Here is a 27,952-nt window from a genome sequence, read left to right on the forward strand (position 1 = left end):
TTCTTCATATGTAAAATGGTGATAGTACCCACACTACTTCCAAAACGCTAATAATTTTTGTTCTGGGGATAAGGGGTAGAGTCAGAAGGGTATATGTCACCAGGGTTGCTTTCCAAAGGGTGGTAGCCTAACCTGGGTTACCATATAGATTCTCCATTGTTTAAAGTGAGGTGAAAATAAGATACTTCTGGGCCAGTGATACAAATATATAATTGTAGGGGAGCTCTGGGTACATCTTGAATGTGATTTAATGTCATGTGGTTTTTCAACCATTGAAGAAAGAAGACAAGTCCACTAGGACAAACCCATTACATTACAGGGACTGAACAGGACAAGAAGCATGCCCCACGGTGGTATATTCCTGGTTTTCTAAAATTCCTTCCCTAGGACAGAGACCTAAAAGATGTATCTTAATTATGGCACTCCTACCTCAAAGTGTTATGAGGAAAGCATTTTACAGAAACCCTCCAAGTGCTGCTGCATTGTTTGAAATTATATGAGAAGGGGCAGCTAGGTGGCGCAGTGGATAAAGCACCGGCCCTGGATTCAGGAGTACCTGAGTTCAAACACTTGACACTTACTAGCTGTGTGATCCTGGGCAAGTCACTTAACCCCCATTGCCCTGAAAAAAAAAAAAGAAATTATATGGGGGTGCTTATCTCTATCCCAAGTTTTAGGGAACTTAACTGGGGTTTCTAATATATTGTTACTTATAAATTAGAGGCTTTAGCATCAGTTTGGGGCATTAAGCATTTATTAAATTATATCAAATGTTAGTAAATAAAGAGCACATGGCTCAGAAAGTTCAGAAACCCTATATACCTAGGATAGAGGGGAGAGAAAGCATGGGCCACATGGCTGCCTCCTTCAGTGCCCCAGGCCAAGAGCTTGTGATAGAGTGGTAAACTCCCTGCTGTCTGGAGGAGAGGTGGCCATTACACACTGATCCAAGCTAATCGGCTAGCATCATTCAAATCTATCAGTTTGCTGGACTTGAGGGTGGTCCATGAGCAATACATGCTGAGGTCAGAGTCCAGAGGACACACCCTCTAGGGGGAAAGGCTTTCAGGTAGGTATGGTTTTTGTTTTTTGTTTTTGTTTTTTTGCAGGGCAATGGGGCTTAAGAGACTTGCCCAGGGTCACACGGCTAGTAAGTGTCAAGTGTCTGAGGCCAGATTTGTACTCAGGTACTCCTGAATCCAGGGCCGGTGCTTTATCCACTGTGCCACCTAGCCACCCCGGTAGGTATGGTTTTAATCTCTATCGTCTCTATTCACAATCCAAGCAACAACTTGACTGACTCTGCGCTGGCCTTAAAAGAGGTCATATAGTTAAGCCCTCGAGTGGGGAGGCCTCTGGGATTCTCAAAATCCATTATTTTCTCACACCACATACATGTAAGTTTCATTAGATTATTACTATGATCCTGGGAGATAGTATAACTATTACCATCTCCATTTTATAGATGGGAAACAGGTTTAGAGAACTCAAGGAAATAATTTGTTAGAATCTGGTTGAGAAAATTGAGATTAGAATACAGATCTTCCTATTCCAAGTCTGGTCCTTTTCAGCCATATATGGCAGCTTCCAACTTCCTTCTACAGGAAGCTAGAACAATGGTCTCTTCAGCATCCTTTCCTCCATCTTTGTTTGATGATCAGATTGGAACAGATGTGGTTGATATCAGTTGGGGCATGTGTAGGTCTCAATTCACAGAGCTTATATGTCATTTATGTTTAATAGGCACAGTTCCCTATATGCCTTAAATAGCATTCCTCCCACATGAATATATTTAACAGAAATCCTTTTGATTTTGATTTAGCAGAAGTATGATGACTCTAATCCAGCATCTGTATTTTGAGGCAGGACACCTAATTTTTGGCCCAAACAGTGAATTCAATCCAAAATGATTGTACCTGTGGTATAGTGTGTTTGGGCTATGGATCGGTAGGAAATTCCTATTAGCTTATGTACACCAAAAACACCATGAGGGAAAGTTCTCCTTTGCCATGGCTGAAATATAAACAAGCAAAGGGAGGACATAAAATAATTTCCATTTCCCCCTTCTTTCTTTATAAACACTCTAAAATACTTTAAGAAGCCTTTGGTTATGGGAAGCTATAGCATGATATGCAAATAAATGCTCCAAGTACTAACTACACATGATGGATCCAAAGATCTTCCCAAATCCCATGTGAAGGCTGGATTTCATTTTCGTTTGGATAGGAATGAAGTGCAAGGCTGAAAAATGTGTTCCCTACAGATGACATGAAGAGATAATAGTCCAGTGCCTATTAAACAGGGTACCATAATACAAGACATGCAGGGCCTAGAATTATGGGAAAAATATTTTAAAACCTATCTTTCTTTCCAAAGCCACTTTAAAAAATGTATTTCATTATTTTCCAGTTACATACAAGCATAGTTTTCAACAAAGCCACTTTTAAAAAAACAAAGTTGGAACAATAATTTCAATAGCATCTTTTTTTCAGAGTTATGAGGCTCAAATAAAATAATGTATATTAAATGTACTATACTATGTAAAATGTGTGTTGTTTGGGCATAGTTAGACACAAAATGTTTTGCATTGACAGTATTTAGCCAGCCAGGTAAAGGAGGTCAGGATAGGGTTTTTTTTTCATGATTTGACCTATTTTGCTTTTTATTTTAACATTGTTTATCTTCCAATTATACTATCTGGGGCCATAAGTCTAGTGGATAAAATAGTTCTTGGAAAATCATTTCTGGAAAGAAAAAAAAAGATTGTTGAATAGCTATCATATGCATATGAGTTAACTCTTTCCAATAAAGTTCAACAAACATTAATTTCAAATCTGCTTACTGTGCTGGGGGTGAGGGAATCAGGAAGGAAAGGTCCCTGCCCTCAAAGGGGTTACATTCCCCTAGGGCATGATAAAATGTGCACACATGCAGAGACACAGTATATACAATTTTAGACAAAGTAATTTCAAGACACAGAGATTACTAACAATTAGAGTCAGGGAGGGTGTGCTTGTCTACACTAGATTGTATAGTTCCTTTAAAATATTAAATCTGTTGACATAGCCAAGAACTATGTCAAACAGAGCTCAGCAATGTGGTTAATTAATTAATCCCTTATTGCCAAAGCATTGTTGCATTTAACATTTTCAAAGTTTGTCTTTTTAGGTCATTTTATTGCAGTTTTAGATATCTTAATAACATTCAACTGTTCTATTTGCACAGAAAATTTTGTATTATCATGGACTGATCAGTTGTATCATTTCCCCTCTAATTAAAAACTTTTAATCTGTCGGTATGGTTCCACATGGAATTATAGAATACATTCACTAAATAGCCAATCAAGCCACTATATTTTATAAATATTTGAAAATATATGCAGTATGTGTTCTCTTTAATTAATTGTGCATATCCTAGCAAAAGAACTACACACTTCCTTTCTGCTCAGGAACTCTCCTTTTGTGATCTGGTGAAAGGTTGTTTATTGTATCTAATTGAAGGATACAGCATTCAAGCTGCGTGTAGGTGATACATGATTTTTTCACCCCTGCTGTCAAGCACATTGGCTGCTGTGTAATTCTTTAAATTGATTCAATCAAACTCATGCTGTTTATACTTTTAATTGATTGAATTAAAACAGCATTTTAAACATTTAATCATTTCATTAGACAAGGGTCTGTTTGCTCATTGTAAACCCAATCCAGCCCTGAATGGCTGCCTTTTTAAGTTGTGAAGTCCCTACATTTAGGCCAGGGGGTTAGTCAATTTATTTCTCAGCATGGTGAAACTGGAGTGGTATTTCTTTCCATTTCTTCTTCTCACTTCCTAAAAAGCAAGTCATATTTTGGTAGTTTATCTATAAACATTACACATATGGCATAATGTATGGAGTGCTCACTTGGAATATTGGCTTGTATGTAGTCTCATGCAGGTTAAAAACCCAATTAAAGGATTTGAATAAACTCAGAGAATATCAGTCAATGAGCATTTATTAAGTGCCTATGATGTATATAGCACTTTGCTGGGTGGTAGGGATAGAGACAAAAAAAAAAAAATGAAAGAATTTCTACTCTCAAAGAGGGGCTCAAGTATACAAAATTGTAGCTTGAGTTATCCAAATGGTAGTGGCTATTTTTGTTCTGTTGGGAAAACATGTTATTTTAACCCCTTCTGTCGTGAGTCTAGATCTATGGGATTAAATAAAATAAAATATTTTAAAAATTCAATATAATAATGTTTAAACTTTTATCTTTGCCTCTTTAGGGGTGGGTGGGTAATTCACTACTTCAGATGTTTTTTGTTCTTTGTTTTGTTTTGCTGCTGACATTTAGAGATTTAAATATTCTCTGGTCACTGTAGTTTTTTTTTTTTAATCAACATATAACTAAAAAGTTTTAAAAAGTAACACTCTCATCTATCATTTCTCTTCATTATGACCACTTCCCATCAGGATCATCTGAATTATTTAATGCCTTGTATGCCAAGAGATAATAAGTCTTCTATCACTGTTATAGCATGCTCTGTATCACAATTGTGATCTATTTTCCATATTCTTTATCTATCTTTTCTTTCTGTCTAGATGCTACAGTACAATTACTATATATTTTTTGGTTTTAATTGATTTCCGGTGAAATGTTTTTCACCATATTTCCTCTCTCTGGTTCCTGAATTTCATTATAAGAGTATACAATTTTTACATATATTAATACACTTGTTCCTATTGCTACCTACAAATTCATCTTTTCCTCCTTTTATCTTCCAATCATGGGTTATAGGCCATTAAATTCCAGGAAAAAACAATGTTGATATTTTTGTCCTTGAGTTTATATCTTTAATCCACCATACTTATTCCTCATCTTTTGTGATTTTTGTATATAGACATTTGAAGCCATGAGTTAAAATTTAACAGGGGTTCTTTCCTTTGATTTTATAATTATGTATTTCTAGATAACCCTATTACTGTTCTTCCTATATGTTATGAACATTATTTAGTATTGGTAGAAATACCCAGATGTTTTTCTGAGGACTTTGTGTCCAAGAATAGAAGGAACAACAGTTTCTTCTGTAAAAGTAGACCTGCTTCCAGCTCTGTTCCTGTAGCAATAATCAAGGGAAGTAATACTTTTGGAGAAAGAACCCATCCACTCTACCACCTTTAACCTCATCTGCCAACTACTTGCCACCAAGCTGAAGAAACAAAGCAGCCTGAGGAAGGAATAAGAAGCAATATATGCCAGGTAGATCAAATCTGCTCAACCTTATCTCCCCTCAGACTATAGGAAGAGACAGGCTAGGAACTTGAGCCATTTCCAGTGTCCTTTCTCTCCTTCTAGTTTGACCCTTGCAACTACCATTAAGGAAATCAACCCTGGTGGAGAAGGAGTCCATCATCCTCACTACCACCAATGGCAATGACCAATCAACTGTCACCAAAAGGTAGCTAAGCTCAAGAGCTCTTAGAATAGCAGAATCCCTCAGACCACCAAGACTACTTGTAGCCTGAATCCCCCAATGGTAGCCCAGGAAAGCAATCCTTGCAGAGCAATGACCACACAACTTTCTTTGCAGGAGCAGTCACAGCTAGCTACTGATAACCTGGAAAAGAAAGGTGTCTTTTTTTTAAACCACCAAAGTTTTTGGCACTATGAAATGGATCAATATTAGAACCATTTTATTAATGGAAATGAGAGTAAAGAAAATGCATTATCACAAATGTTGTCCTTGCATCCTAAGGACCAACTGCTTTTTCAACCAAGACTTTCTGTGTTTTGTCTCTCTCCCTAAAATATCAGTTCCTTTAGAGCAGGTGCTTTCTTGCCTTTCTATTTGTATTTCTAGAATTTATCCTAGCACTTTACACATAGTATGCTTGTAATAAGTATTTTACGTTCACTTGCTTATTCTCACTTTTTATGTAGTTTTTTTTTAGCTGTGAGAAAAATGTATTCTTCTACCTATCAAGATGTACTTCCTTCCTGTCTAGGAGTTGATCATGCCTACATTTTAAGCCATGGCTCAACAATCTCTATCTTCTTCTCAGATACTATCGTCTTATCTAGCTGCTAATCTCTCAAATTTGTTCCCCTCTTTTGATCCTCTTTCTTTCAATGGATAAAAGAAGTTAAAACAAAACAGACATTATTGTCAATTTCTAAGAATTTCACTTTCTGACCAAAAACTGTTTTCTTATTTAAGGTTTTGTGTGTGCATGTGTGTGTTTAACATGAACACCAGAATGAGTAGTAGATGTTAGAGAGTCATGTAGTAATGGTTCCAATTGTATATTCACTTATATCTGGCTTGTTCCTCTGCTTTCTGCTATTGCAGAGAATAGTAGGCTGTCACATGATTAATTAAGGGACTGAGACCCTGTAATATACTATTGGTCACCAGATGGAGCTCCAACTACCTGAGAGTCCCTTCTCCCTCACTTCACCCCCAACCACATTGTTTTTCTCTTCTATGTGACTGTGTCCCCAGGATTAGTAATGATTTAATGATATGAACTGTGTGGAATATGACCATCAAATCACCAAAAAATAATCTCTCTTGTTTCTATTCTTCAAGCCTCTATCCATAGTTGGTTTCCTCTTTCCTCTATCACAACCCTTCACTGCTAAAGGCCATGAGACTAATTAAAAAGAAACAAAAAACAATTAGCATAGAGACACATAATGCAAAATGGATCCATTGTAGCCTTTATAGACTTCCTTTTCCCTATACCCATCCTCTTAGTTGGTAGAAGAAATAACGAAAAGGAAAGTTTTGAGTACCTTTTAGAATGCATGGATATTTCCTAAGTAAGCCAATTAAAGGAATAGGAGATAGTGAAAGTACTGAATTGGATTACATTTGAGTTTGTTACAGTAGTCACGTTTCACAACATGGCCCTTGGCTTGCAGAGTCAATCCTGAATCTAGATGTGTCACTGCTTTTTCCCTGTCTACCTGAGACCTGTAGTTTTAGAAGTATCTGCTAGAGGTAGGGGAGTGTAGGGAAGGATAAGGGCCAGGGATAGTTGTTAAAGAGTGATTCTCAGGTCTTGTTCTATTCTGTCCTCTCTCTGCTACAATGGGGGTGTTGCTCTGCTCAAGAGTTTGGATGGAAAAACCCAAAATAAAGTTTAGGCAGGAATCTCTCTCTCTCTCTCTCTCTCTCTCTCTTTCTCACACACGTGCGCGCGTGCACACACACACACACACACACACACACACACACACACACAGAGTTTTTTTCATCCCAATCCCATGAAAATTTGAAGTAGGACATCTCTTAAAGGGTAAAAGGAAAATGGAAAATTGAAGATTCTGGAAAAAGAATGCCTGCCCACATTTCCTAGCTTACTTGAATCTTGATGATCCTTTACCACATTCACTTTAAAGGTATCTTGGCAAAGTCTGAATTCATTCAGAATACATTATTACTTATTTCCTGAAGAAAAAAAGGACTGCCTTTTGAACTTTTTTTACTTTCTCTTCTTCTTTTTTTTTTTTTTTGGCAGGGCCATGGAGGTTAAGTGACTTGCCCAGGGTCACACAGCTAGTAAGTGTAAAGTGTCTGAGGCCGGATTTGAACTCAGGTACTTCTGAATCCAGGGCCGGCGCTCTATCCACTGTGCCACCTAGCTGCCCCCTACTTTCTCTTCTAAAAGGGAAATCAGCCTGCAAATACTTGTTTATAGGAAAAACAAAACAAGATTCTCTGTAGACAGCTCACTGAAAAATTCAAAGGATTTGATACTTTCTGGAATCAAAACTCTTAATTCATTTCACTTGGTAAGCAATCTTTTCATGATATGTCTCCACATTACCTAGACTGATCTTCACAAAATTATATATCAACAAATGGTGTGTACTTGCACAATAGATATACAGTTTTTCTCTGAGGTCATATTTGCAGCTTTTCTAGTTTGGTAATATTTTCCAGGACTTGAGATTCACTAGCATAGCTAGCATTTAACTTTTATTATTGCTAGTAATTTAGGAGTACAAAACCATATATATAGTTTTCATCAGCTGAGTCTAAAACTTACCTTAAGGAGAAAATCCTCTTCCATACTAGTGTGATTGTTTGTTTGTTTTTGTTTTTTTTGGGGGAAGCATCATTTAAAACTTGCCAATTCCTTATTTCCAATCACTTCAAAATGATGCTTCTGCATAAAGGTAGATTTTGGAATGACCATATAGGATGGATCTTTTGCTTTTACAGCAATCTCATCATGGAAATAAAACCTAACCATATCATGTGAGTGAAATGATAAAACTAGATCTAGAAGGGAACTCAAAGGCTATCTAGTATACACCCTGTGTTATAGAGATGAGAAAACTGAATGCCAAGGAAAGTGAAGAGACAGTCCAACCCTGGACACTGTGCTCTTCCTAACAAGCCATGCACATTCTCCGGAAATGAATCACATATATAAAAAAGGTATTCAATTCTCAATTACTGCTTCATCTTTTGAGAAAGCAAAATGTATTTTATGAACAAATATTAGACCACATTGGACTGGGAGTTCCAGTTTGAAGTGGCATGTGTTGCTGAAAATGTACAACATATTGTAGAAGGTGAAAAGAACACTAGAGACATGATAAACAATGTCTTAGCAATGAGAAAAATGTTGACTTTTATTATTTATTTTTGCCTATACCCATTATACATTAATATTATGAGTCATTTCACTAACTCCAAACTAATGTTCCATTTCTAATTATTTATTATACTACAAAAGAAAATGATAATTATGCAATGTTGGAATGATATTTTCATTTGAGTTTTAATAGTTTTCATACTAAAAGCATTAAAACAATTGATAGCATGGTTTTTGCATCTTTAGGAGATAGAAACTCCAGAGGAAAGAGAGGGGTTTTTTTTGTTTGTTTGTTTGCTTGATTTCTTTTTTTTCCTTCCTTCCTACCTTCCTTCCTTCCTCCTTCCATTCCTCTCCCTTTCTTTTATTTTTTTCTTCTTCACAAAATTAGAAATACCAAAGGCTATGAAATGCCACTGTCTAAAGTCTAATTATCAGTTCATTTTGGTCACCTGAACATTTCTGGACTTATTTCCCAAGGGTGTTATCCTCTTCCTATGGCTGGTGTTCTTGTGCATGAAATAGAGTTCTGAAATGCATACCATAGATTTACCTTCTGGGTCTTGAAGCCAATATGAAAGCAACACAAATGGTGACATTCTCACCAGTTCATTGATATCTTCTGGCAGAAATCTACTGGAAAAAGTTTGACAAATCTGAAATTTGTATTTTTTTGTGATAAGTAAATGCAATTTGCTGAAAGGGAGTAGAAATATTTTCTAAATCTCAGGTCAGAAGGAAAAACACTATGAACCATCATTGGTTTAAGAAATGAGTTGCCATGACTACTTGAAACAGCTCTTAAGGTGATGTCTTTTTATTTAACTTATTTTTAGAAGTTGAGTTGCCCTAACAACAGTCTCCACTTTGGAGTATACCAGCTAGAATAATGAACTTGTTTTTGTTTTCAGGGAGCATCTTGCCTCTTTCTCTAAATTTCTTTATAAAATGAGAAGGGGTAAAACTTATATGGAATTAGGATAGACCCCAATATTGCCTATTTTTAAGATCCAATAGCAATTAACATGTCCAGTACACTTTGTTTCATTCACCTTCTCTGAAGACAATATAGATATATGTTGGAATTTTTTTAATTACAAAAAGAAAAAAAAAAACTTCTGAATGTCATACCATCAGGTTATGACAAGTGCTTTTTGGTGCAAACTTAATAAATCTTCACTTTTCTCTATATATACTTCCCCCCAAAATCGCTAGCAAGGTATAGCTATGTACTTATTTCTCTTGAAAAAAATCTATTTTTATAATTTTATTTTCTCTTTTTCCAGCAGTAAGGTAGACTTGACTAACAAAGGTGAAAGGAAAGTGATAAACATATCTTTCCACTTAAACTCAGATTGAAATTAATATCTTTGGGAACTTGAACAGTTTTATAAAAGTATTGATTATGGAATGTTCTTATATACTTTTACTTTCTAAATTTTTAAAAATAATGTCAAATAAATGATATTCAGCAAGATACTTTTCAGTGGTCAACTTAGTAATAAAAAAAACAACCACCCCCAAATTCAATATTTTTATATCAGTTCTCCCATTTTCAGGGATTAGATTGACTTTAAAAGATTATTTCCAGGGCTAAGCAGATTAACACAATTACACTTTTTTTTTCCTGTAGGGAAATGATCTCCCTGGGTCAATGATAAGAAACTGAGCCAAATCATGTATGACTAAGGAAAAGAAAAGCAACAATTCTTTAATAGCTTAAAAAAGCCTCTCAAGCTGGCAAGGATTCAGCTTCCCAAACAGAAGAGGTTGAACTAGATATTCTCTGGGGTCCCTTTCAACTGTAGATATATGACCTTCTTATCAGAAATGGAGGATCTTATTATCCATGTATGTTGGTTATAAAGTATAAACTCTTTTCTTGGTCTCTCTTTTTATCTAATGGCCACCTCAAAATAACCAAAAGTTGGCTTTGGAAATGTTCAAAATATTTATCAACTTGAATTAACATTGGATATATGAACCCCTTCCCTCCCCACCCCACCCCTGCCTTTGTAACTGAACTAATTTAATCTGGTCAGGCTATTTCTCTTGGCAAGGTACATACCTACTAAGATTAAGATAGAGTGATGGGAAAGAGGAGGCTTGAAGAGGCCACTCTGAAGAGGCCTAATGACAGACATTTATTCGTTCAAATAGGTATTTATTAGCATTACTAGCCAGAGTAAAGCAAACTGTTTAAACATCTAAAGGATTAATCTGAGAAATTTGCGAGAAATTGAGGAAAAAATAAATAACAACATTACTAATGTCTAGAATCTACCTCTGGCTTATGTCAGTGAAGGCTAAATGAGAAGAAATGGGATCATGGAGGAAGAAGTTCTCAAGGAAAAGGTGATGGTAAGTGGAAGAAATTATGAGAGAAACAAATTGGTAGATGTATGGATGGATGGGTCATGTTGTTATAATAGACAAAAGATTGTTAAAAGGTGTGGGCTGTCTAGAGGAGGGCAACCAAAAAGGAGAAGGAACTAAAATCCACCACACATGAGGTTGGGTTGTAAGGATTCCAAACAGTAAAGATGAGGAGAGAGTGAATTCAAGGAATGAAGGGTGACTTGAATGAATGCATGTAGTTCTGAGCTGGAAATAACTAATAGTTCAGTTTGACAGGAATACAAAGTTTATATAGGGAGGTAAAATGAAATAAGATCAGAAAGGGACAGTGCATCTGACTGTACAACCTTGTGCTGAGGTTTTGCATTTTTTTTTTCATTGAGAAATAGGGAGCTTATAAAAAAGCTTTTAAATAGGGGAGTAAAATAATGAGATCTATGACTTTGAAATATTATATCAGCAGCTATGTGGCACATTAATTAGAGAGTGGTGATAATCATGTGGTAAATACAATTAGATGTTTACAGTGATAATAAAGGAGAGGGAACTTCTGGGGGTGGAGCCAAGATGGTGGAGAAAAGACATTAAACACAGAGAGCTCCTGACACAATTGTCCCCAAAACATCAATAAAACAACCCCTGGAGCAGCAAAACCCACAAAAAATGAGCAGAGATTATTAGGTTAGAGGCAGCTGTACAGGACTGTGAGAAGAGTCCAACCCTACAATCACACTGACACAGATCCCAGGCATGCTGAACCAGAGGAACTTACCCCTGAACCTTCGAATCAGCTGCAGCTCCAGCATCTGCTAGAACTAATCTTATGGTCTGGTGAGAGGGCTGAATGGCTGGCCAGGGGAGGGGGAGGGGGAGGGAATACAGGGGTATCTCCATGACCTAAGCAGGAATTCAGCTATCCCACCCAAGCAGGGAATCAGGAAGAAATCTTGAGTGGCAGGAGGTCCTGGTGGGGGAGGGGTGCAGGATTATTGGAGCTAAGAACCACCACAGCATACAAAGTTCTGTTGGCTTGTTAATTAGCAAGTTGGCTTGAGGTTATCTTAAGACCAGAGAACAGGACAGGTGAGAGAAAAATCTTCCCTCCCTCAAACCTAAACACCTGAGACCCTCTGAAACTTGGGACAGTGTAGCTTGGAAGTAGGGTCCCATTGTAAATGCGAGTTAAAAGTCAAGTAAAAGATGGCAAGATGAGCAAGCAAAGAAAGTTGAGAACTATAAAAAGTTTCAAGGAAGATCGAGGTGCACTCTCAGAAGAGGATAACAACCTCAGGGTTCCTAAATCCAAAGCTTTCAAGAAAAATATGAATTGATCTGAGGCCATGAAAGTGCTCAAAAGGGACTTTGAAGAGAATGTAGGAGAGATAGAAGGAAGGCTTTGAGAGAGAGGAGAGAATGGAAAGAGAAATGAGAGTAATGTAGGAGAGTCATAAGAAAAAAGTCAACAACTTGAAAAGCCAAATGGAAAAGGAGATACAAAAGCTCTCAGAAGAAAATAATTGCCTAAGAATTAGGATTAAACAAATGGAAACTAGTGACTTTATGAAAAACCAAGACACAGTAAAACAAATCCAAATGAATAAAAAAATAGAGGGCAATGTGAAATATCTCCCTGGAAAAACAGCTAACCTGGAAAATAGAACCAGGAGAGAGAATCTCAAAATCAATGGACTACCTGAAAACCATGACCAAAATAAGAGTTTAGACATCACCTTTGAAGAAATTGTCAGGGAAATTTGCCCTGATATTCTAGAAGCAGAAGGTAAAATAGAAACTGAAAGAATCCACCATTCACCTCCTAAAAGAGATCCCAAAAGGAGAACCTCCAGGAATATTATAGCCAAATTCCAGAGCTCCCAGGTGAAGGAGAAAATGTTACAAGCAGCTAGAAAAAAAAATTTAAATACTGTGGAGCTATAGTAAGGATAAAACAAGATGTAGCAGCATCTATATTAAAGGACCAGAGGGCATGGGATATGATATTCCTGAGGGCAAAGGAACTGGGACTACAGTCAATAATCAAGTACCCAGCAAAACTGTGTATAATCTTTCAGAGAAAAAAATGGGACTTTAATGAAAAAGAGGACTTTCAGGCATTTGTGATGAAAACAAATGAACTGAATAGAAAATTTGACTTTCAAATACAGGACCCTAGAGAAGTATAAAAAGGTAAACAGGAAAAAGAAATCATGAGGTATATTAAACAGTTTAGATTCCTACATGGGAAGATAGTACTTCTAACTCACAAGAACTTTCTCAGTATTAGGGCAGCTAAAGGGAGTACACTGAGATGGAGGACACAGGTCTGAACTGAATATGAAGGGATGATATCTGTAAAGCATTTATTTTTTGTTTATCCTTTTTTTTTTGTGGGATAGGCAGGGTAGGGTGGCTTATGTCTGGGGCTGGAATTGGGCTTGGGCATTCCTGGGTCCAGGGTTGGTGCTTTGTCTACTGTAACACCTTGCTAACCCATGATGACATCTTTAAAATAAAGTTAAGGAGTAAGAGGAATGCACTGGAAGAAAGTGAAAGGAAGAGGTAGACTGGAGAAAAGTAGCTCACATAAAAGAAACAAGAAAAAGCTTATGGAGGGGAGGGGAAGAGGGGGAAGGAGTTAGGGAGTAAGTAAACCTTACTATCATCAGAATTGGCTCAAGGAGGGAATAACATACATACTCAAGTGAATATAGTAATATATTTTGGTTTTAGGGAAAGTGGGAAGGGAAGGAGATGGGGGGTAGAAGAGGGGAAGGAAGGGCAGATTGGGGAAGGGGGCAGTAAGAAACAAAACAATTTCGAGGAAGGTCAATATATTCTGCATAATTCCACATATATGACTCATATTGAATTTCTTGATTTCATATGGAGGGTTGAAGAGGGAGGGAGGGAGGAAAATTTATAACACAGAATTAGCTCAAAGACCTTAATCTCATCAGAGTGGGCTCAAGGAGGGAATAACATTCAAACCCAATTGGGAGGAGTAATCTATTTAACCCTACAGGAAAGTTGGAGGGAAAGAGGATAAGGATGGAAGGGTAAAAGAAGGGAGGGCAGAGAAGGGGAGTGGGCAGTCAGAAGCAAAACACTTTTGAGGAGGAAAGGGGTAAAAGAAGATAGAAAATAGAGTAAATATCTTGGGAAGGGAATAGAATGGAGGGAAATTATTATGACTGACTGTAATGGCAAACATACGGTACCTACTTTGCTGGGCTATTGTGAAGAAAACTCTTTGTCATGTTTAAGGTACTATATAAAAGTTATGATACACAGGATGCTATCAGAAAAACCTGGAAAGATCTACATGAACTGAAGCATAATGAAAAGCATTGTATAGAAAAGAACAGCAACAGTGTAAGATGATCTGCTGGGAAAGCACATGGTTATTTTCAGCAATGCAATGATCCAATATAACTCTGAAGGACTTATGAAAATTGCAATCCATCTACAGAGAAAGAACTGAAAACAGATTGAAGCATATTTTTTTTGACAGTTCCTTAATCTGAAGTTTTGTTTTTATCTGTTTTTTCTTACAACCTAGCTAATGTGGAGATGTTTTACATGACTACTCATGTATAACTTACATTGAATTGCTTGAGTTCTTGGGGGTGGGGAGTGGGAAGAGAGGGTAGAAGAGAAGTTGGAACACAAAGTTTTGAAAAAATGAAGTCGAAATTTGTTTTTACATGTAATTTGGAAAATAAAATTCTCAACAGAAAAAAAAAGATAATCAAGGAGAGGGGTACTGAAGGTCAGAACTAGAGTGATGATCATATGGTGGTGGGATAATGAGATGTGCATGAGAAAATTATGGATGTAAAATTGTCAGAATGAAGTGTTTTTATATTGTTGAAGGTTGGGGAAGGCAAGTGAGGTAAAGCAGATTCAAAGATGAGTTTGCAGTTGTAAACCTGGTAGACTTGGTGATAATACAGTAGTCAATGGTGGTATTGGGACTCAAATTCAGGTCTTCTGTGTGCACAGTCAGTGATCTTTTGCACCCCACTATGCTACATCTCAACTAATCATAGTCATAGTAATATGTACATGATGCTTAAAGGTTAACAAACCACTTCCCTACCTCCCCCCACCCCCAGCCACCCTGAGTCATCCATGGGTGGTAGTATTTGGGTATGATGTATTTTGTTGAATGGTTTAAAATGTATTACTACTTAAGTAACTAGATATAAAAGGGCAAATATATAACATTTATTCTAAATGCATTATTTTACTCATTTTAACAAGGAAATAATAGCTGTACAATGCAGGATTTTGATAGAAGCATCATGGTACTGTACAGCAGAAGAGTGGCACAGTAGATGGAGTTCCTGACTTCATGAGTTCATATCTGGCCTCAGACACTGACAAGCTGCGTGGCCCTGAGCAAGTCACTTAACTCGTTTTACCTCAGTTTCCTCATCTGTAAAATGAGCTGGAGAAGGAAGTAAACAACAACAACAACAACAACAACACTCCAGTATCCTGGCCAAGACCCCAGTTGGGATCACGAAAAGTCAGGAATGACTAATAGATAACTCAACAACTCAAACTGTAGGGTAGAAGAATATATCTTATAGTGGAAAGAGCACAGGCTGTGGAGTTGGGAATACTGACCTTTACTTAGGAACTGTGTGTCCTTGAACAAGATGGATAACTATTTAAGACCTCAATTTTCTCATTTGTAAGATGAGTGGTTTGGAGGAAATGACCTGTAAGTGCTCTTTCAGGTCTAAATTGATGACAATGTGACTCCATAAAGCATTCTAATAGTACAGGGTGGGTTAAGAGTCATGATGTTTTAATTTTTTGAAAATTATTTTTCCTTATTTTTACCTTTTGTGAGATTTGATTATTCACACATAATGTAAATTCATTTCCTATGGATACTGTATATGATGCTATGGTATTATAAATTTAAAAAAAAAACAGAAAAAGGAGTTATTAAATATTGAAACACCTTCAAGACTTTTGGCCCACCCTGTAAAACACAATGCTATTGGGCTATGGATTCCTAGTTTGGGTAACAGAGGCCTCTTTTGGAGTGATAATATCTAATTCTGTAAGGGAGCTCAGAAGAAAATTTTATATGCCATATAATTTTATAAAATATTTCCATTTTGGGGGACCAAACTAAAAAAAAATCAATTTGCCACTTGATCACAAAATCACTGATTCTTAATATCTCAAGCAATTAAGCAAGTCAAAAATATTCACAGGTCAGTGATTATGGTATTACCAATAGACTCTTTCCAACGATAGTTATATCACTTAAGCATGGCATATTTATTAAATTTAATAAAGCAGTTCTAGATTAATAGGCAAGAAAACAGATTTCCTATCTGTCATAAGATTTGAAGCAGAGAGGGCTAAAAACCTGACATTTCAAGGAGGCTTTCAGTACGAGCCTTTTTTCACCTACAAAATGGATACTTTTCATTCTGCAATTTGAAAGGGAAAAAATGAATATCCTGATTAACAAATTACCCTAGACTTTTTAAAACATAAACTAATGAAAGCCATATAATTTTCAGGAAAATGGATAGAATTTTGCTATCATAACCCAACTGGATCACTTATAGACATCAATCAACAAGGCCAGCAAAGAGTTAAGTGGACTTGAGTGATACCTTTATTCTTTTCTTTGAACCCTTGTGCATCATTTTTGTTGTGGCATAGGCTCCAGGGCAACTTCAAACTCCCATTCATACTGGCAGTCCCCAGAAAGTGGCTGACTTCTCCCTTCAAAGTTCAAGGAGTAGTCTTGAAGGTTAAGGATCGGTTTCCAATGCGATTGTTCATAAGACCCCATCTGGATGTTCCTCCTTGAAAATTAATTGATATACATTATCTAGCCAAATTAATTATCTTTTAAAAATGGATATTTACTAAGGTAGTAGCGTAAGTCCAGTTGGCACAAAAACATTTCCCAGAAGGTCTGCAGTATACTCTCCCACATATAAAAAGGCAGTTATGGAGAACAGTGGATAGAACATATGAAATAACATGAGGAGTCAGGAAAACCTAAATTCAAATCTAGTCTCAGATACTTACTAGCTGGGTGATCCAAAGAATGTCACTTAACCTCAGTTTACCTCACTTTCCTTATCTATAAAATGAGGACAAAACTAGCACTTACCTCCCAGGATTGTTGTGAGGATCAAATTATATAATAACTGAAAAGCACTTAGCACAGTGCCTGGCACATCATGAGTACTATATAAATGTTAGTTGTTATTATTATTACATATAGAATCCAAGGGGAAAAGGGCTCAAGTTTAGGGTTCTAGTAACATATGTGTAGGTCCCTTCTAGGCTCAGAGTTTCCTTCTGCAAAGTAGGAAGAGTAAGAGATTTGTTCACATTTTGGTGGTGCTTGGAGATAACTGAGGAGTTATGATATTGAACTTGTTTTATTTTTTTTCTCCTGCTTCACCCTCTGTAATGATCTCTGATTCCTGTCTCTGATTGGACTATATACTGACTGGAAGCATGTTGAAGCATCAGAAGATTTCACTTTGCTTCCCAGTTATGCCTGTTTTTAGCTGTGCACTTGCCTCTTTGAACCACCGTTTCTTCATTTTGGTATAATACAAAGTGTACATCCTACATCAAACTGTTGTGAGAAAAAATGTGAGATCACAAATTAAGTGCTTTAAAATATTCTTTTTTGGAGCAAGGTGCTCAGAGCTGGGCACTGCATTTTAAGAAGGATGTTTATAGAGCGTATACATGTAGGAAAGAGCAACCAGGATGGTTCAAGACCCATAACTGGAGATGTTTAGTTAACAGAAGACTTGGGGAGGAAGCTGTCATCACAGCTATTGGATTTCATTCTGACTAATGGTCTTCAAACAAAGGTTTACTGATACTTGTTAAATATGTTGGAGGTGGAAATTCATTTCCAGGCATTGGTTGGACTAAATGACCTCTGAGATGCCTTCCAATCCGGACTTCCATGATTCTTTGCAATGAAATAGAAAGGAATGCAAGGATCACAATTTGGATAACTGCAAAATTACTAAGGATTGAATTCTGAATAATAACTTTCCATCATCAATAGTATAAAATCAAAGGACTCTACAACATTTTAAAGAGGAAAAATAAAACAAAGAAATGTCCATTGAAAGAAAACACCTTCAAGGTTCAGCTGGGGTTAATTTTAGTTCACCATTCCTCTTATTCCAATAAAAGGGGAAGAAAAAAAAAACCTCTTTAATCAGACCAAAAGAAGAAAAATGACCACTACCCTTTGTAATAGGGACAATGAGAAAGACTAATCCTCTTGAGTATGTATGTAATTCTGAAGTGACAGAGTTATAGGCACTTAGCCAAGTCAGAATAACAACGAGAAGGCCAATATTTCTTTATACAGCTATGTCATCAACTCAAGCTGACTTATTGGCCAGGAATCTCATGCTGAAGAGAAAAATGCTTGAAACAAAGAAAGGAAGGTCAGTGTAGTATATCAGAGTGATGTTTGCTTAATATTACCAACTTGTTTAGGGCAATCTCAGAAATCCATACTTTAAAAGAAAATAGAACATGAATAGATGTAGCAGGATGCATAACATTGCTGGCCAGAAGCAGGCCCACTGATTAGTGATGCCCCAGTGGCCACAATAAACAAACCAGCTTATTTCAAATCTGTAACAATTGATGAAAGTCTTGTGGTCCAATAGGCATTCAGGCTTTGCAGGATGACAGGATTTAAGACAGGCAGGGGAATTGCTATAATAAAGCCCCATCATTTGGCATACAATAAAAGTAAACATGAAGACACTTCATTAGAAATTCAAGATTCCCAATCTGTGCACAGTGGAGAGCAAAACCTTACTAGGAATAGACTACTTCCTCCTTTGGGGGATCAAAACGGGAAGCAGAAACAAACAATAATGCAAACACCCACAAAGGAAAAAGTGGTAAGAATAATGTGATTTGAAAAGAAAAAGAAAACATTCAAATAAATACCACAAATGCTTCACATAACAACCTTGGCAGAAGAGAGTAAGTAAATGTACAACTTTTAAAATTGCAAAATGTAAAGATGTTGCATTAGCTCCATATATTTTGCAAATAATAACAATAGCTCTTCATACACTTAACTAAATGTGGTGATTGACATTTTAAGGGGGAAGCTGAAACTCTTTTACGAAAATGAAAATCATGTATACAAATCAAAAGCCTAAACAAATATGGATTGAAAGTTTTAAGGATAGATCATGAAGAAGCTTGGGCAAAAGTTGAGACCCAAGAAATCCAGTTGGCTTTATTCAGAGGGCTATCTCAAGAACAGGCAAACACTATGTCCAGGTCCTTACTATATGTACAACCTTTGTCGATTGTACAGTCTGAACTTAACAGTCTGGACCTAGTCAGTTATTCTCCTAAATATACAATTTTAGTTGTTCTTTGACCGTGGGGAAAGAGATACTGTTCACCTGTGTCTATATAAGAGTAATAAAATTTCATGGAGAAATAAATCAGTCTCTCTGGGTATTACTTCTTAGCTATATTGTTTTATTTCACAGTTTCACACATGGATTTCTAATTGGTCTGTTTATTCATATATTCAACTACAAGTCATTGCAGGCTTATAATCAAACATTGTCACCTAAAGTATGCCTAATGATGATTTACATTTAGCTTGACACATAGGAAATACTTAATAAATGTTTGTGCATTCTTTTATTAATTTATAAAGCACTTTATACTTAGTGTTTTAGTTTACCTATACCATCTGCCATCTTTCAACATGTATAAGCCTTATTAATTCCCTTTACGGACAAGGAAACTGAGGCAATTGGAGGTTAGGTAGCTCATTTAAGTCTGCATAGCAAGTGGTCTAAATTTGACAGCTATTTAAACAATGATTGTCAAAAAGTCACAAAACAGCCATTATAATGCTTGAAGTGCTTAAATGTTGGGTGATCGATTTAACCTGGAGGAAAAAAAAAGACTTGGGGATGGTAGGGGTGAAGAGAAACATTGATCACTGTCTTCAAATATTTGAAAAGCTGTCATTTAGATAGAAGTGGGTATTTTTTTCTTTTTTTTTTCTTTCTTTATGACTGCAAAGGTCAGAATTAGGACCAGATTATTTGTATGTTCTGGTGGTGGTAGGATAGTTATAAGGAGGAAATTTTTCTTAATACAAAGAAAACCATCAGTAAATTGAGCTATAAAAAAAATTCACAGTTGTTCACAAATATGTCTATCAGGGGTGGTTGGAAGTTTCCCATTATTAGAAGCATGTGAATAAAGGGTGGATTATTGCATGATGAGGATGTTTTAAAAGGAATTCTTTCACAGTTCATGGATTTGTGTTACATGTCCTGTGTATTTTAGCAGTAAGTAGATCCCAGATATAGCCACATCATCAAGTAATACTTATTTGATAACAATCTAATATGGTAGAGAGAAATATTTGAAACAAAACGAAAACACCATTAACTTTAGGTGAATAATCATGAGTAAACTAGGCGGTGCTGTAGATAGAATGCTGGATCTGGAATCAAGATGTGAGTTAAAATCCAGCCTCAGGGACAACTAGTTGGCACAGTGGATAAAGAACTGGCCCTGGATTCAGGAGGACCTGAGTTCAAATCCGGCCTCAGACACTTGACACTTACTAGCTATGTGACCCTGGGCAAGTCACTTAATTAACCCTCATTGTCCAGAAAAAATAAAATAAAATCCAGCCTCAGATATTTAGTAGCTGTGTGACTCTGGGCAAGTCATTCAACTTCTTTCTCCTTCAATGGGGATAATAATAGTATCTATCCTCAAAAGTTGTTACGAAAATAAAATGAATTTATAAAGCAGTTTGCAAACTATAAAACACTATATAAATTATATCTATTATCATTACCATCATTATTATTATTTACTAAACCTGACAGATGAAAGAAATGGTAGAGACATATACGTGGCAAACATGCTCTAAATCGTTAGTTATTCTCAGGGTAGGAAACTTGAAGTCAGGGGTTATTTCACTTTTTGTCTTTGTTTCCCAAACTATATAAATGGACAACAAGTTGGATAAGAGTTGAACCAGAGGATGGCAGCTAGGGGGCAAAGTGGATAAAGCACTGTCCCTGGATTCAGGAGGACCTGAGTTTAAATCCAGCCTTAGACACTTGATACTAGCTGTGTGACCCTGGGAAAATCACTTAACCCTCATTGTCTGCCCTTCCCTCCCAAAAAAAAGAGTTGAACAGGAGGAGGGGAGTGGGCTGGATTGCCTTTTGGAATTTGGAAAACTTGTTTAGTGACACCCAATTCCTTCCAGAAATAAAGAACAATCTTTTTATTACCAACATTCTACTGGCTTTGCCATATGGCAGTGAGACAAAGAGCACAGGTATAGGAAGACTTGAAAATGAGTATCATATAGAAAAAAATAGAAAGGCTTATGATAGCTATGAGAAGGATGCAATATTTAACCAATGAAGAGTCCCATGCCCACAGCTATCCCAAACATGAGCAAAACATTTCATGAGGGAAATTTATAATAGGAAAAGATATAATGGGTAACATGACAAGGGTGATAATTTTACCAAAATCTATAACACTAATAGTCTGGTATTCTTTCCACCATTTGTATGGGGTAGAGGTAGAGATTCTGGATCCATGATTTCATTGTATAGGGAACTCTATAGGAACTTCCTCCATGAATTTTGATCAGGCATTCAATTACTTGAGTCCTTGAGGTAGCGACTAATTAAGTGATTTTCCCATGGTCACACAGTTAATAAATATCAGAGGCAGAATTTGAACTTGGGCCTTCCTGACTCCAAGGTTGAGCCTCTGTTCACTAGGCTTGTTGCCTCTGTACCTCTCTTTCCATTGTATTACAGTGCAATCACCGTTACTGTCACTCTTTCTCGTTATAGGTCATGAAGACAAATAGCATTGGCAAAAGATGCCATGGAGTAGATATCATGAGATACTTCATTTATCCTCACATAGGTTGGGTCTATCCAATCAGGCTGAAGGGGATAGAGAAGTGACCTTCTGGCATTTGTAGCATCTAAATACATCTACTATAAGTAGTATACCTGACATTTCTAGGTGTTGTACTTCATGTGAATTGTATAGACTGATAGTTTTGCCTAATTTTTAGTGAACTTATAAATCTCGGCAACAGAATGAGAGTGTTAGAAACAGTGGGGAGTTTTAATCTGCTGCTGAGAATCCATGTGGAGCTGAAGTTGGCAGGAAAAAATGGAAGTATCCATTTCTGTCACATGGGCATAAAGATGTATTAACACTTCAGAGACCATACCTGCCAGGTTTCAGCACATCATGACTAGGGAGATTGGTGGCAGCAGATCAAAATGACAGAACTTGGGGGTTTTTACCGTTTTGCTTTATACAAGGAAGGTATTTAATAAATGTTTGTTGAAGTGAATCTAATGGTTTAGAGAAGACCCAAGATAGAGTTGGCTTATTTTGAACAATAAGTAGAAGATCTTATTCAGGTGAAATCTCATAGTTAAATCTTTTCATTGGAACTTGAACAATGTCAATATATAGAATTCAAATGTATGAAATTACAACACCTGAGTTTTCATCAATGAGATTGACAGTTGGGGAACAGAAGAAGTAAGAGGGAGGCAAAGCCCATACTGCACAGGATTGCTTTCAATATCCAACACTGTAGCTACAGGCTAAATCCTATTACTTTGAACTCCATGGGTTAGCCAAAGTTTTCATTGTTGTGGAATTTCGTTGTGAAAGATAGACTGCTAGAAATCACTTTCCCATCCCACAAGGTTTAAAACTTGTAAGACAGGGCTGATGTCCAGTTTTTCTTTTCTCTGCTGAAGATGCCCTGAAGCAGGCAAATAAAAAGTATTCTCAGCACAATAGGGAAAAGAGAGAAACAAACACCCAAAGCCAACCAGCAAGAACTTGAAAGAATATGCTATTTTACATAGAAGCCTCCTTCTTTTTGGGGCAGCTATGTGGCATAGTGGATAAGGCACTGGGTTTGCAATCAGGAAGGCTCATCTTCATGAGTTTAAATCTGGCCTCAGACACTTATTGGCTGTGTGACCCTGGGCAAGTTACTAATCCTGTTTACCTCAGTTCCCCATCTATAAAATGAGCTGTAAAAGGACATGGCAAAATGCTCTAGTATCGTTGACAAGAAAACCCCCAAAAGTCATAAAGAGTCAGATTTGACTTGACAATAGCTCCATTTTTTTCTGCACTATATTCTATTAGATTGTAAACTCCCTGAGGACAGTACTGCAGACTGTTTTGCCTTTGTACTTCTAGCATCTGCCATGGTGCTTTACATGTAAATATATAATAAAATGATAATTAATTCAAGTAGATTTAGATTTCTATGCTTCATCAATTCTGGATGACACTTTTCTGTTGAAAGAGGAGAGACTGAAGAGTTCATTCTTTGAATTCTCTTCAAGCTTCAAGTTGCTTTAGGTACTTCTGGCTTCCAGTTTCTAAAGGGAAGTTGGAGAAGACCAATTCCATGTGAGGCTGCTGGTGGAAATTAGTCTGGAGAGGGCTTGGGAGGAGCTGACAGTCTCCATAATGCACATGTCCCTTGCTTGCTAGACAACAATGTTGTTGTTTGCCCTTTGTTCCCAAAGAGGACCACGATATCAGGAGGTGATGTCATGACTTGCAGTGGATTGGTTTTAAGTGAGAGAGGGGTGTGCAAAATAACCAACATCAGTTCTCCATAGCCATGGGTCCAGTGGAAAGATATAGAACAGGACAACTGGAACTAGCCCTGGATGTTTAAGGAAACTGTGGTTAAATGAATTGCTTAGGGTCACACAGCTAGTGAGTGTCTAAGGTAAGATTTGAACTCAGGTCCTCCTGATTCCAGGGCCAGTACTCTATCCACTGTGCTACCTAGCTGCTCCTTCTAGACAAGAGGAACTTCGGGGAACTTCCCTTTAGGTGAAATCTAAGGTGTTTCTTAGTTTAATTGAGTTAGCTCAGTCCCAATGGGAGAGTGCCTTCACTCTCTATTGCCTGCTATATATTCTTCTATGTGTACTTTCTCTGATTTCTGCTTTGCTATGATTTGGATAACATGGATATCTTTTCATTTTGAAGCTGCTTTCAATATAGAGCTTGGGGTATTCCTCCCCATCAAATAATGAAGAAGTAGCAGAGATATGCTTGGACCTGATCACATCCCCTAGGCTAATAATATTTATGGGAGGGCATAGATACATTTCTATCCTGGTACCTCATATCTTTGGGGAGAGCAGAGTGGCCTGTGGCCCCAGCTTCCTACTCCCCTTTATGAGGGGATGAAGATTTTCTTTGGAGAGGAAGAGGCTAGATTCTATTCTACCTCCCTTCAAGCAACACAAAGATATCTCCATATTGCATGTGGGAGACAGCCCTTGTATATATACAATAGACTGGAGTAGATGTATGGATTTATGATTTATTTTGATGGTGTTTGTAGACTGTTAAAGATGGCCCCGACACCACTTAATTCAGGTTCAGTTTTGGGATGAAATGAGTCACTAAGTGGATCATCGATCATTAATAAAAGGGGGTTTACTTAGCCCTAAGATAGTAAGAATGTGCAATAAGAGCAGAACGCCATTTCGATTCTATATACACTACTTGGGTGTAGTCAGAAGGAAAGGAGATGGTCAAATATCCAGTAGTTAGAAAAGCCTCACCCTGTGGGAGTATAACCTTTTGTGTCCATATGTGATCAAGAAACAACATCAGTAGAACCAGAGGCCGCATGGATATCTTTTCCTCTACCCCTGAGCCAATAAAATACTGCTTTTTAGACTTTTACAAACCCATGGTGCAGGGAGAGGTGAGCTCCTTAGTAGATATTGGTCGTTTCACACAGATTCTGGTTAGACATTTGAGGTTTCAGAAAATGATACATTTCCTCCTCCTCCTCGACTCTGCTTTCCTGATTTCCTTCATGTCTAGGCTAAAATCTCACCTTCTTTAAGAAGTTTTTTCTCAGTCTCCCTTAATGATGGTGTCTTCCCTCTATAATCACCTTCAATTCATCCCCAAGAGAAAATCCCCAATTCACAAGTTTTTATTTAGTGCTCAATAGTGCCAGGAACTGTGCTAAACCTTATGATATAAACACACACACACACAAATAAAATGATAGTTCCTACTGTCAAGGAGCTTACATTCTATTGGGAAAAACAATGTCTATAGAAAGTACATACAAAATATGTATAAAATAAATACGAGGTGATTTTCTGAGGGGAGGCATTAGCAGCTGAGTTGGGGCAGGGATTGGGAAAGGCTTCATGTATGAGGTAGCTAAACCATGAATGGATTCTAAGATGTAGAAGTGAGGAGACAATGAACTATGGCATTAAACATGGTCTGTCCAAAGGCACAAAAACAGAAAAAATTGTTATATATAAAGGACAGCAATAAATTCATTTTGGCTAAACTTTAGAGTCCGTGCTGTTAGTTAAATATGATGAGCCTGAAAAGTCAGGCTATAGTCAGATTGTAAAGGAATCTAAATGCCCAACAGAGGAATATATATTTGATCCAAGAAGTGATAGGGAGATGCTAGAGTTCATTGAGTGGGACAATGAAATGGCCAAACCTGTTCTTTTGGCAAATCATTTTGCCAGCTGTGTGAACAATGGATTGGAGAGGACATTGACTGGAGAAAAGGAGAACAAATAATTAGGAATCTTCTACAATAGTTCAGGCAAGAAGTGATGAGTGCTGAAACTAATGTGTTGTTAGTATGAGTAGAGAACAGCAGATAGTTGCAAGACATGTTGAAGTAAAACTGATAGCATTTGGCAACTAATTGGATCTGTGGGGTGAGGGAGAATGAGAAGGTGAGTATGATTCTGAAGCTGAGACCCTTCAGGTGACTGAGAGGGTGGTGGTATATTCAGCAGTAATTAGGTAGTTAGGAAAAGGAATAAGATTTTGGTGGGAATATAATGAATTATATTTTGGACATATTAAAGCTTGATATACCTATTGAGTATCCATTTTGAAATGTCTAATAGGCATTTGATGATACAGAATTGGACATCAGAAAAGATACCAATGCTCACTACAGGGATCTGAAAGTTATCTGCATAGATAGTAAAGTAAACCCACAGGATTGGATAGTGTCCCCACTGGAGAGTGTCCACATAGGAGACAAGAGGGGAGTCCATGACAGAGTCTCATTGCAAGGGTTACAGTTTGGGAGTAGGATAAATGTGGTGATCCAGCAAAGGAGACTTAGCAGGACTGGTCAGAGAAGTAGAAGAATAAATGAAGAGAGAACAGTGTCATATTCATGAGAGAGCAGAACATTTAGGAAAGAGTGTGGTTAACAGCATCAAATGCTCTTGTTTGTTGTTGTTTTTCCTCCATTCTCAAAGAGAACCAGTGACATCAGGAGGGTGATATCTTGACTTGCAAGTGAATTGTATATAAGTGAGACAGGGCTGGGCAAAGGCATCAACCTCACTTTCTTATCCAGAGTCTTCAGAATCCAGTGGCAAGACATAGATCAGAAGGACTGGTGATGGCCCAGGATGCAGTGGAGGACCTTGGCCATTTTTAAAAGGCTTTTCCTGGGTCTCAGCTTGTCTGAGACAACATCCATTAGTGATTAAAAGGTAGGCAAGAATTGAGGCAAAAGATGGCTTATTTTTCCTTCACAAAATAATCAGTCTGGGAGGAGAAGACTCACAGAACTTCTAGCCAGAACAAAAGCAATTGTTATTTACATTCACTGTGAGCCATTAAAACCCAAACAATGAGCAAGTGAGGCTTGGTCTGGTATCTATTGTTGGTCAGTCAGTGAGAGCCATAGTGATAGACAGGTTAAGACGAGTGAGACTTCAGGAGAAAATTAGTTTGACAAGTAAAAGACCATTGGTAACACTGGAGAGAGAAGTTTCATAGGAGTAAATGAGGCTGGAAGTCAGATTAAAAGGGGCTGAGAAATGAGTGAGCAGACAGGAATTATAGGAAGAAAGTAGACACCTTCCCTACACAATCTACCCCATAAGTTTTATAGAGAAAGGTAGGGTAGATATGGGACCATAACCTGAAGAGATGTTAGAGGCAAGTGAAGGATTTTTAAGGACAAGGAAGACCTGGGTATGTAGGAGGTAGTAGTCAGTAGATAAGAATAGACTAAAGATTAGAGAAAGGGGATGGGGATGATTACAGGGTCAATCTGTTAAAGGAAAAGACAGAACAGGACAGGGGTTTAAATAAGCATTTGTTAAACACTTATGTTTCAGGCATTGCACTAAGTACTTTACAAATATCTCATCTGATCCCTGCAACAACCTTGTAAGGTAAAGATTATTTTTATCCTAATTTTACAGTTGAGGAAACAGAGGCAGACAGAGGCTAAGCGGCTTGCCCAGGGGCAGCTAGGTGGCACAGTGGATAAAGCACTGGCCCTGGATTCAGGAGGACCTGAGTTCAAACCCAGCCTCAGACTCTTGACACTTAACTAGCTGTGTGACCCTGGGCAAGTCACTTAACCCTCATTGTCCCACAAACAAAACAACAACAACAACAACAACAAAAACAACAAAAAGTGGCTTGTCCAGGGCCACACAGTTACTTAGTCTCTGAGGCTGGATTTGAACTCAGGTGTCTCTGATTTGAGACTGACTATGCCCATTAGAAATAGAAGAGTATTCCTCACTTAGGCTGTTTAACAGAGTAGACCCTTTCTGTACTCCCCACCTTCAGCTTTTCCATTTAAAATATTTTATTGATCCATTTATCATGTTTATCACTACTTGCTAATCTTCTACCTCCAACCCTAGTAGAAGTTCTCCCATGTAATGAGTACATATGCCTCAGTCTGTACCACAAATCATCATTTATCTGCAAAGGCCTTACTCTAGTCCGACACTTTAACCTATATCAGAAATGTCAGGCATTCAGCCTCAATGTCAATTTATGGAGTATGGACCAAACCAGATTAAAATATAATTGGGGGGGCAGCTAGGTGGCGCAGTGGAT

Source organism: Dromiciops gliroides, chromosome 6, assembly GCF_019393635.1.
Source record: "Dromiciops gliroides isolate mDroGli1 chromosome 6, mDroGli1.pri, whole genome shotgun sequence".
Classification (NCBI taxonomy): Eukaryota; Metazoa; Chordata; class Mammalia; order Microbiotheria; family Microbiotheriidae; genus Dromiciops; species Dromiciops gliroides.